This window comes from Pieris brassicae, chromosome 8 (genome assembly GCF_905147105.1).
Source record: "Pieris brassicae chromosome 8, ilPieBrab1.1, whole genome shotgun sequence".
Classification (NCBI taxonomy): domain Eukaryota; kingdom Metazoa; phylum Arthropoda; class Insecta; order Lepidoptera; family Pieridae; genus Pieris; species Pieris brassicae.
This window is the reverse complement of record NC_059672.1, coordinates 3,298,779-3,310,841: the sequence shown is the minus strand read 5'-3', so window position 1 is coordinate 3,310,841 and position 12,063 is coordinate 3,298,779. Positions and strand designations below refer to the sequence as shown.

At 30.6% G+C, this 12,063-nt stretch overlaps 1 protein-coding gene across 1 annotated transcript in view; it reads left to right on the top strand.

The window, feature by feature from the left end:
- The first annotated feature begins 1,410 nt into the window (after positions 1-1,410).
- The window catches only part of LOC123713828 (transcription factor hamlet-like), an 89,909-nt gene continuing 79,256 nt past the window's right edge, over positions 1,411-12,063 (top strand). The window contains exon 1 of the mRNA XM_045667708.1: positions 1,411-1,619. The gene's annotated coding sequence lies outside the window, so the exon portion shown is untranslated. The remainder of the gene's footprint in view (positions 1,620-12,063) is intronic.

Genomic DNA, 12,063 nt, shown 5'->3' with positions numbered 1-12,063 from the left:
GATTGTCCAATAGCAGCTCATACAGTATATTAAATAAGGCAATTTTTACGCCGCTAACGAAGGCTTATTAGGGTAAAAGCTTCTTGAAAGAGTTATAACGAGTTCGGATGAACCTTTTTATGCAATTTAGACTATTAAGTACAGTTTTAACACCTTAAAACTGTTTCGTTTTCGGAGAATATCAAATTACTATACTTTTGATGTGTTTTTAATATTTATTTTTGTTAACTTGTCGGAATAAAGTACTATATTACTTTTAGCACTTTGTAGACTATAAATTTAATGAATGAAATATTTTGGAGTGAAACATTAAAATGTCGATATTTAATCGAACAAATATTTGAATTTTGAAGATACTTAAAGTTATAGTAAAGATAAATTGTATTTACAAGCTAACTAAATAGGTCAATTAGTTAAACAACATAAATTAATTTAATAAAATTGATTAAATATTGCCACCATTAAAGATGATTTAAATTTACTTTAATAAATATAAAATTAAGATACCAATTTTTGGTTTTAAATAAATCTCTCTATATGTCTTGATATTTATAAGCAAGCATAAAACTGTTGTACGTAAACTACAGAACTTCATAATATATTAAAGTCACGTCAACATTTGTTATAAAAAAGCAAGTTAGATAGCAAAGCTCATGTTCGATACTGCACACATTGCTTTCATTGGAAAAAAATTGTTTATTTAATTGTTAATTTATTGAAAATTTTGTAATACTCTAAATATAGATTTTAAAAACGCCACCGAAACTAATTAACGAGTCTTAAAATAAGTCTGAATTACATTTGCTATAAATATAAAAAAAAATATCAATAACATAAACGGAATTTCTTAAAAACACTCAGTTAACCTAAATTTATTGCTCGCGTTTCGTAATCATGTTCTTTCACGACACATTTTAATTAAAAAACAAAAATTATCTGCACAATATCAGGTCTTGCACAATGTTGAATTATTAACCCATACAAAAGACTTTAACGAACCGCTTATCATTCTGCGCATGATAAGAACGTTTCTCCGTCTAGTCTTATGTAATCTATGGTATGCTAAGGTTAACTGCGCCCTTAAGTGATTTTATATATGAAACTAATTAATTGTTTAAAATGGTACTTCAGAATTTCAAGAAAATATCGGGCTAAGTGTTCAATTTAAAAATGGAACGTAAGTGGCGGGAAAACGCGAGCAAGCTTTCAAAGGCTGTCGCGCTGGGCGGTGTCGCATTTGCGACTAGCGCTATCGTTCAAGCCGAGTACCGTTAGAGCGAGAGCGCGTGTGAGAGAGATAGACCGCGCCCCGTCCGAGCCATCCGGAAGCCTTGCTGAAACTGGACCGTTTTCTTTTCTTGTTACTATTGAGATCGGCTCTCAAGTTCTGTTGTTGTCGCGCGGCGCGCCGCTCGCGCTGATAACGCGACGCCATGCCGACCTGCGCACGCGCCTAGCGTCAACTGCTCTTAATGGATATCGAGTGCTACTGACTCCTATGGATTTTGTGATTGAATGTGCTAAGTGTTTGGATTAATAATATTAAGAATTTTAATAACTTTTTAAAGTGATTTGGAGCGATTACGTTTTCGAGAATTCTGTACTCTTCTCTACGAAAGGTAGGTTTTTTTTTATTAAGTGCGAAAATGTGTGTTATAAAATTTGAAACTCTCTGATGCAAAGAATTTATTCTTTGGTCTAAATAACATCTCTAAACAACAAACATATTCATAAATAATAATGACATCCGAACACTGTGTCAAATTAACATAATTGATCAAATAAAATTAGTCACATTTCCACACGTTGTAAATAAAAATTTGTTTATTATAAAAATTTTATGCGTCTCAAAATTTATATCACTAATAATATTATGCAAACAACAAATTCTCACGCATAAATCACGAAGATTTATTAATGGGCGCATTAGATACAACATTTATCGAAATAATATAACTACTCAATAATTATAAAAATATATATTAATTATTCAAATCCCACACTTGCTATCATAAAACGATTTAATCTGTAACAACAACAGATAAACATTCAGGTATGCAGCAAATTATTTACTTCTATTGAATATTATAAATTTAACTAATTTATATTATTTATTTTAGTACAAGTAAAATGATACATATAATCTTTAACTCACTTATAATCTCATTTTACTCGGCACTGTTTAAAAATTATGCTTTAATTTCGTTGCGTACAATAATAAAATATCATGTAGTAAAAAGCTACAACTCGTTTTCACTGTAATTTTCACTGTTAACGCGATAAAAAAGAAAAATAAAATAAAATTACTCGACCTAGTAAACCAGAAAGTGACCGCGCTGCCGGCGGCCGACTACTTTTTTGCTCGAGTTTTAGTCATTGTTATCCAATGATACTTGTTACCCTTTACAAAGTAGAAAAATTAAAAATAAATTCTAAAATCGCACGACACATAATTTAAATTCCTTGTAAAATATTGACCACATCAAATTTCTGCTTTTTTCGCAAAAAAATAAAATTAGAAATATTCAATAAAAAATACATTTAAGATAAACAAAAACTAAGTAATAATATCTTAATTTCCACCACACAAACATAACTGTACAATTTATTTACGTAAACAGAAAATTAATTCCGATATTTTATTATCTGTGTAAATTAATATTAATATACTTTTTATTAATATAACTTTTACACATTACTGTAAGTTTATAATAATACATAGCTTCAATCCCGTAAAAAAGTGTTTTCTTTAAAAATTAATATACTGTTTAATAATAGAAAGGGAAGTGATATAACAAAATATAATGCTATCAGATGTCAATAGAGACCAATTTAAATTCGATCAAGACAATAAAACAAGGTTTCCTATCTGACAGTTAAGAATTCCAAAGCTTATTAAATACGGTTGAGCTTTTATAAGCTTTAAAATTTTAGTACTTTTTGTGTCTACACTAAAACTCCCAATGTGGTTTTTTTATCAAACGTCAAATAATTAATTATATAGAATTGGGTTAATTAAGGAAAAATACTATCAATATTTTTTTTACTGTAGACTTGTGGTTCTTTCTAAATACCTCACGCCATTGTTAGGACTATATCATATAAATTTGTACCGTAAATAATACAGTGTAATCGAAATACCGCTGTGTCATCTCTGTGATTAAAAAAAATAAAAATAATTAGACATTTCGCTTTCACTGTGCGTAGTTAGATAACTGTCAGTTGCTCGATTTAATTTCGATCGTGTACGATAAACTGGTTTATTATACGCATCAGTGAGTGCATGCGACAATTTTAAATAGCTTTCATTTTTTGACGTGGTTTCTTTAAAAGCTCACTCTTTAAAAATCTCGCGACAGTTAGGTAAAACTGTATTACGTATTCTATATTATTTTATTAGTTTTACAACTATGTCTCAATAAGATATCTCTATATCTGCCTTTGCAGGTTTCTTTCAAACAATATTTGGACGTAACTAGGAACTTTTGTTGTAATAATTTATTATTTTCACCGAAAGCTCTCATATTGAGACACAGTAAAAAATATTTTTACATAAATACAAAAAAAAAAAACATATCAATGCAATTCATGCAGCAATTATGTTTACCTGTAGCCAAAAAATACCTGTTTCCATTTTAATTCACATTAAATTTGCCTTCTGATAGTTTATCTTGATACCATCAATCTTCCATACAAGTTGCAAGCATATTGTTAGTAAAAGCTGAATATTGAATACGGAGTAGTAATGGAGTTGATTGTAATCGATTCTATCATTACAGCTTATCTAATTGTAATGTTCCTTTATAACAAGATGGGGAAATTGGAGCGAATATAACGGGTTATATACAAGTATATAATTATTCTTGCTTAATTACTTTTAGTGTTTACTATAAAGTGGTTTTTATTAAACATGATATTTTTCATCAAAATGAATGGTTCGATATTTGATAGCTTTAGATGAGTAAGGCTATGGTAAGAGTCAGAACCGAGACATAGCCTTATCTGAGTTCCGTGGGTCAAATATGTATTGAGTGGTACGTGCGTACGTGGTAGTAAAAATTCTAGAAGCTTTTATTGACTTGTGAATGAGTTGGTTGATTTATAAAACCTGGTAGATTATTTTGTTTCTACGCCTTGTGATCAATTACAACTAGTCTGAATATAGAAGTCGGGCAGTATCTGTGCTTAGCAATTACTAGAGCCTTACCCACAATAGTGATAGTAGTTTTAATTTAAATCTCGAACGTAAATGAAGAGAAAGTACCATCATTCAGAAAATATCAGATGATCTGTGATACGACCGCTTTAAATACAGCAAATTAGCGAATTATTTAGGCCTAGTATACGACACAATGCGACGATTTTATCTGAGGACTTTCGGATGGTATTAGCCATTTACTAACGTAAAGCTTTTGTGTAGAGAATTAACGATATCTTAGTGTGCTTTAGTGTCTCAAAGAATCTGAGTACTTTGTTTCTTAAACTGAATTAAAGTTAATGTAATTCACGTAGAAATAGATGTTACACGAGATCTGTACAAGCAGCGGGAAGCTATCTTTTTATACCATTTTGAAATTAATATATTTAAAACTTTTTGTAGTGTAACTTCTTTATCGGCGTTGGAAAAAAATTTCGTCACATGTTTCGGTTACGCGCCATCTTTGATTCGAAGAGATTCGTAGCCATTATTAACACAAATATAACGATAACAATGACAGTAATAATTCTATTAAATTTAATGAAATTTTGTAATAATCTTAGTGAGGTAAAATTACATAATTGTATTATTTGTATTCATGTCTATGATAATAAAAGCCTTTTGCTAAATTTTATCTAATTTAACTTTATTTAGTAGATGATTTTTCCCAAAATAAGGTCATCAAGAAGTTTCGTTCGTTCTTTTTACGTGTGTACACTAACACACGCACACATTTTTATTATTTATGTAATAGAAGGCAAACCGGCAGGATGCTCATGCTAGAAGGCTCGTTGCCTACACGTAGTTTTTAAATCATTGTATATTCGTGAAGTATTAGTCATATAACTAAAACAAATGTTTATAAATATATTGGGTTACAGCAAGAAACGCTTAACAATAATAATAATATTTTTGAATGCATCAAAATTCCCGCTTAGAACTTGAAATATCTAAACCTACTAAGTGGGCTGAAAAGTTCGTAGGCTAAGATATAATTTATTTTTAAAGAATTTGATTAGATTACTTAACGCCTTCGAGAGCGATACATTGATTATAGCGGTCAAACAATTTTTCGATACCATTTACGATTCATAGTACGATTTACGATACGATAAGGCTTTAGTTTTGTAGATATAAATGGAACTTCAATTAAAATAAATATACTTAGATATAATGGGATACCTGTATTCGGTATTTTGTAATTTCCTATGACAAATGTATGGCGACGTTTTGTAAGAAGTTATCTTTACCTGATATCCAAAGCGCAAAATATTTTTAACAAAAAAACTACGTTTCTATGCCCGATGTGACAATTTATTCATTACTGCAGCAGACACATGAATCACGATGACTGCATCATATTTGTATTCACTGGGGATGAATTTGCGACATACACAAATTTGAATGCACACGAATTTCAGCCTAAATCTTCATAAATGTAAAGCGACTACGGCGAATCTCCTCTGCGCGCTCTGAATGCCTAGGATAAGTTTCTGATAAAAATTCAAGGAAATTTGAAATAGTCTGCACTCAAGTACATCACTCAGATTGTAAAAAAATGCATAGACAACGATATAGACCGCGACGCATAATTTTTAGATTCATTTTCATAATGTGCAGTCTTTGTCTGAGGTCAACTTCGTACATATAACTTATATTTGATGGGCGACTTAACGAAACGCAAAAATAAAGGCCACGGCAAATTTATTTTAGTACAATTTTTATTGATACATCTTTAAGAAGTTTTAAGATATTTTCATATGCTTTCACTTTATTCAGTTACACTTCTTTTGGCGCGTTAAGAAAAAATGATGGGAGTAAATTTTTACGATGCGTGCGACCGTGAAGTTAGCTATAGTCAACAATTTAATTTGTGATATTTAAATAAACTTTATTTAACTATTTAATAAAGATAATGCGTTGTCATAAAACTTTCAATGTATTAAATAGCTTTTTTTCTATTGTTAGTGTCGTTATTTCTACAAACGTAGAATAACATTATTGAAAAACATTTTTACTTTAAAAAACATTTTTAACGCGTGTGTAATGTACACACACTTTTTTTTAATAATTTATTTTATTATATCTATAAGCATTTTACTATACAAATAATATAATTCCAGTATAAGAATTTTTGGCGCTTTTTCGCGATCTTTAAGGTTTGTATCACATCAAACTAGCGGTATTTTAGGGGATAGGATCTAGATGGCCATGCACCAAACTAAACTTCGAAAGCTGAAGCTTCTAGGAGTCTGGAATCCATCCCCAGACATTTATACAACAGCAATGATACCTCGTAAAAAAGGACACTGAACTAATCTACAGTTTTACTAACCTATAAATCTAATTGAGTTATCTCTCACGGGTTTTATTTACAAAAAACCTTGTTATCAATGCGTACGTCTTCGTTGCATAATTGCAATTGCATGGGAATCCAATTGTTAATTCTTGTTCACATACATGAATGTAGACATTAAATGTTGCACGCACTTGCGATGCGCAAAAAACTTTGCATCGGCTTATTAAGTTTATTAAGGAGATGTGGGTAGTAATACTCTGTTATTATTAGTAAAAGCAAACTTTTAACAATAGGTTATTCTAAATATGTATACAGAGCTGTTGTTTTCCTCAACGAATAAATATCGCAATACGGCGAGGAAATGCTTCCAGTATTAAAGGTCACACACGGAACAAACTTCTAGGGTCCTTCAAGAACCTTGGGTAGAATGCCTGGCGAACCCCGAAGGCCCATCTTAAGGGCGTGTGAAGGGCTGAGGTGTTTTTAGTGGGTCGGGTCTCGCTACACATCTGAATAGCAGAGGGATTTGAGTGTAGACCCAGCCCCACAGTCCCCGCGTCAAGCTCGATATCCTTGGCGCGGGCCTGCTTAAGCGCATTTTCACCTCATTAAAAAAAGGGTCCTTCAAGAAAAGAGCGTACCAATTCTTCAAAAGCCGACAGTGCGCTTGCGAGCCATGGGCTCACTTAATGTATAACTAAACATCAGGTGAGCCTCCTGCCTGTCTGCCTCCTGTAACATAAAAAAACTTTTTTAATTTGTTTTCTAATTAATCTAAATCTAATTTTTAATTATTACTTTGTAGGTTGAGAGTATTGTAAATATTATGTATTTGTGTGTGTAAACAAATACAATATTAATTTGCAAAATTGTAAAATTTGAAATGAAAATATTTGTCTATAGTAAATACCAATGGTAGGTAGATGTTTAATCATTATATAGGTTTGAGTAGATATAAAAAACATATAATTTTTTTTTTTTGTGGTTTTAATTAAAACTTATTTTTATTTTCTTGTAAAAAGTCAGTTTATGAGAAGTTGGTGTAAGTTATCTACTCATTTAACACCTCTCAGTGTTCAACTGTCTACACGACATGAAGAACAAAATTCAATATATAATATTTCCATTAATTCATTTTTTACCGTAACAATGAGGTCCACCTATTACATCTATGTCAATCTTACGAATATCACACAAAAAACCCTAAAATTATAGCGTTATGAAAGTCAATAAAAATTGCAAAAACTTGATTGAATACGACGTCACTCTCGATTTCATTGAAACGAAATCGTTTCGTTATAGGTATCGTGATTTGTAACAATAAAACCAAAAAAAATCCAATCGGCGTGTGAAATTGCGAAAAATTGGAATTACCTCACCACAATCCGAATAATTGCTGTTACATATAAAAATATTTTATCATAGGCTTTTTAAATTTGAAAGTATTTTATATGAAATTAATATAAATAATATACAATATTATTTTTCATTGTTACGTTATTTCATGAAGAAGAACGTGTTCTTAATTATCGACAATACCCGCGATGGGTATTGACGCACCGGGGTTAAAACGTACAAGCGTTGAGTAATAACCACAAGTAGTAGTCCACGCTATAATTAAATCTTAAAGGTTATACACTACTAGGAATAAGGATAATTTTCTTAAAGTTTTAAAGACAGAAGTGAATAAATATTCTTACATAGTGATAAAAGCGTGTTTTATAACCGATAAACATTATGTATTAGATATATGGTTCCTAATTTTAACCGATTTAAAATTGTGGCTTTTTTTAAATATTATTTATATACGCTTTTTTATAATATTTTAATAGACGTTTGTGTCTCTTCTCATCTTACTTAGTCCGAAGTTATTTTATAGAACGGGGCAAATATGTAGGAGTTTTATGTAATGCTAAGTGCCATCATGGACACTCAGACTATCAAAAAACAGGCTGATACGGTGTTGGTCCGGGATCCACAGACTTCCTTCTTACCAACGGAACAAGCAACGTCGATTTGAAACGCCACTCGAAACACCAGGAGCAATTATTTTTTTTCAAAAGGGAATACATTATATATAAAAATAGTACCAGGATTAATCCTAATGAACGTAAACTCCTTAATTTAGTAGAATTTTAGAGCGATAAAAAGCTATTTATATACAAAAGATGGCTTACCGTATTGAAAGATTTTAGTTACATGACCTTTCTATACATTTAGCTCTTATCGTTCACTCATTAAGGAATCTGAGAAATATAAATCAGCCTTCAAGTTATTGGTGCTACGTTTTAATTGACTGGAATGTTGACAGAATATTTTAATACATACAAATATTGAAGCAATTCCATTTTTAGTAAATCTCGGTCAAAGATAATGAATTTTATAGCAATCGTTTTGCTACTGTGCAAGTTTATTCGTTAATATGTTAAGTGATAAATGAGCTGGTATTTATGAGTATGTTTTTTTTAAAGAACTAAATGTGATTTAATATACGCTATTAGTGTTATATATTTAATTAAGTTAATAAATTTACTAAGTTTTGTCAATATAAATTCACTTTTTAATATTCATAGATAAATATTACCTTACACATATTTTACGACATGTTAAAAGTTTTTTTTTCGGCTGTAATTTATCTCACTGCCACCGTGGCATTATGGTTAATGTGTGCCATTCATTGCTTTGATTACTTGACTTCGATTCTCGACGAAACGATTACTGTTTCAGTTGAAAAGCACAGAGGTCATCATCTTGCTTTGTTACCTGAAGAAAACGCCACAAGTAATATGTAAGATTGTTTTTAAAATAATATTTTTCTCATCATTAAACAGTATTAAAATAACTAAATAATCATGATTCAATTCATATAAAATCATTATATAAAATCTCTGACCTAAATCGGATAATCTAAGTTAAAAATATTCATATAACAAGTATTTTCAACTGATATGGAAATTATAAATTCCTTAAATATAATTATGGCGTAACTATGATCGATCTAGTTTAAATATTCAATTTAACCTTGCAATAATTCTTAATGTATTGAAATACATGTACCATGGTTACAAGTATAGAGCGAGTATATTATGCAAATGCCCACGAAAATTAACATAATCATCAAGATTAATGTTTTTTAAGTTACGAATTAAATTGTCATTTAAATATTATTGACAGGTGCATTAGTTATTATCGAACGTGTCCGCGATATAAACAAAAAAATAGCACTGTAATTCTTGAATAAAATTCAGCGGTTGAAGCGTAATGCTGGAAACTATACAGACGTAGTATGGATGTAATAAAAGCAACCAAAAGCTGTTCAAGCGTGGAAAAGCTTTTCTTAGCTTCGTCACTTTATATAATGTATTTGCATTTATTTAAATAAGACAAAAGTTCTTTATCTTATTTAAGTGGGATTTAATCATGTCTTTTAGAAACTCTTCGAAAACTTTTCAATAAAGCACACGTAGTCCATAACGACCGTAAAATACTAATAAATACAAAATTGTATCTATATACAAAAATAACTAATTTCTAAAGCCTATAAAATTAGATATAACAGGAAACTCAAAATCAACACAACTTTATTCATATAAGTAAACATTTACACTTATGAACGTCAGAAAAGAAGTTAAATTAATTGTAAATTTATATTTACTACCAGTTTGCAAGTCAAGGCGTAGAGCGGGCAAGAAGAACTGGCAAGAAACTTTCCGCCACTGTTTTTAATCGCTATGTTTTTAGTCATACAAACTGTTTTAACTAGAGCAAATCAATCCCAAGGATAAGGATCATTTGAATATTCGTCAAATTTATAAAAAGCCTTATTTATTAATTTACGTTTAACGAGGGTTTTGAATTTAATTAGTGATAATTCTCTAACACATTTAATCACCATCAGCAGTCTACGTTTCATAATATAATTAATAATTCACTAAGTACAGATTATGATAGTTTCTTGTCTGTTCTACTTACCCGCTCTACGTCCTTGACTTGCGAACTGGTAGCAAATGTAAATTAGAATCGATTTAACATATTTTCTGTTGACGTTCATAACTGTACTTGGTTACCTACATGAATAGTAAAAAGAATCTAAAATTAGCTCAGCGATAGAGACGTTTATACGAAAGTAATTACGTTAAATGAAAACGCAAGTTATACATATGCAAATGATAAGCGTAATACGAGGTCCAATGTCCCAGGAATGCGTGTGTCAGACCCCAAACAATGGCAATAACACAAACTCTCCCACGGCACACAATGAATAGACGAAAACTAGGTGAATCTTGCAATAGCGTATTTTAAAAGAAATATGATCATTTTCATAATGTTTCCCACATGTATGAATAGCACTTGACTTAGGCTGACAAATAAGTGTAATTTAAACGAGATTTTGTTTACAAATAAATTGGATGTTATTAAAGATGGTTAGAGTATCATTAGAGTGAAATTTGGTTTGAGTTTTCACTTGTAATTCTTTATATAGCGTACCATTCTCTTAAAGGTAACACACCGGTCAGCCCGGCATTGCAGGTGTCTATGGGCGGTCGGCACTTTTGAAAGTGTACGGTGGGACCGCCTGCTCGTCTGCCTCCTGTGCGAATTTTCCACCAAATGTTTATCTAGATGAAAATCATTCTGGATTGGTAAACCAGTGATCTTCAAGTATATTTTGGTTTTAATTTATGTGATAGGTATTTTAAAGGGGCGGGGAAAGCATTACCAAAACAGGTGTACACGTATAAGGCACAGGCGCCTTATACGTGATAAATAAGCTTAATATGGGGTCTGATATTTAGATTTCCTAACAATGTTTTCCTTCATCGCGTTAAATATAAGCTAAGCTTTGAAGTTTCCAAAAGAGGTTGTAGTTTCTTAAAATTGTTCAAAATTTAAAATTGTAAAGGAAATCCTACTTTTAAAATTGTTTTTAACTACATTACGAATGGTATTATTAATTATTATTTCATTGACATTTTTAATTGAATTTAATTGTGAAATCACAGTAGTCTGTAGTAAAAAATCTGTACATTTATCATAGTTTTTATACTATGAAGGTCACAAAAATCTAATTCACACAGAAGTGGATGACTCACTCATATTTACGACATAATTTAGGAAGTAATAATTTAAATGTTGAGTAGTTAGCACGCTCACAACCTAATTTCTTACATATGTCGGAGACACGTCTAAGTGATAAAATCATACTTCTCACGATAAATTCTTCAACTTAGTCACTGCACCGCGCCTTTCATTACTCAATGTTAAATTAAGAAATGTTTTCTTTATGAGAATAATAAGCTAAAAATACCTTACCTAGCTGCAAAACTTCTTAAAGTTGCTCTTAACGATTTAAGATAAAAAAGCTTATTTACTCTTCTTTGAATAGGTAAAGCTTTAAATGAGCTTTTTCTGACTTAAATAAGCATATTGGTGATATATCCTTTACCACTTCTGAACAGAACCTTTGAATAGAAGAAAAACTTTTTTATCGATTTATTTTATTAACGATTTCCTGTGTGTTACACTAATCATAATTCTTCAATGTCAGATTTTTTTATCTTAATTT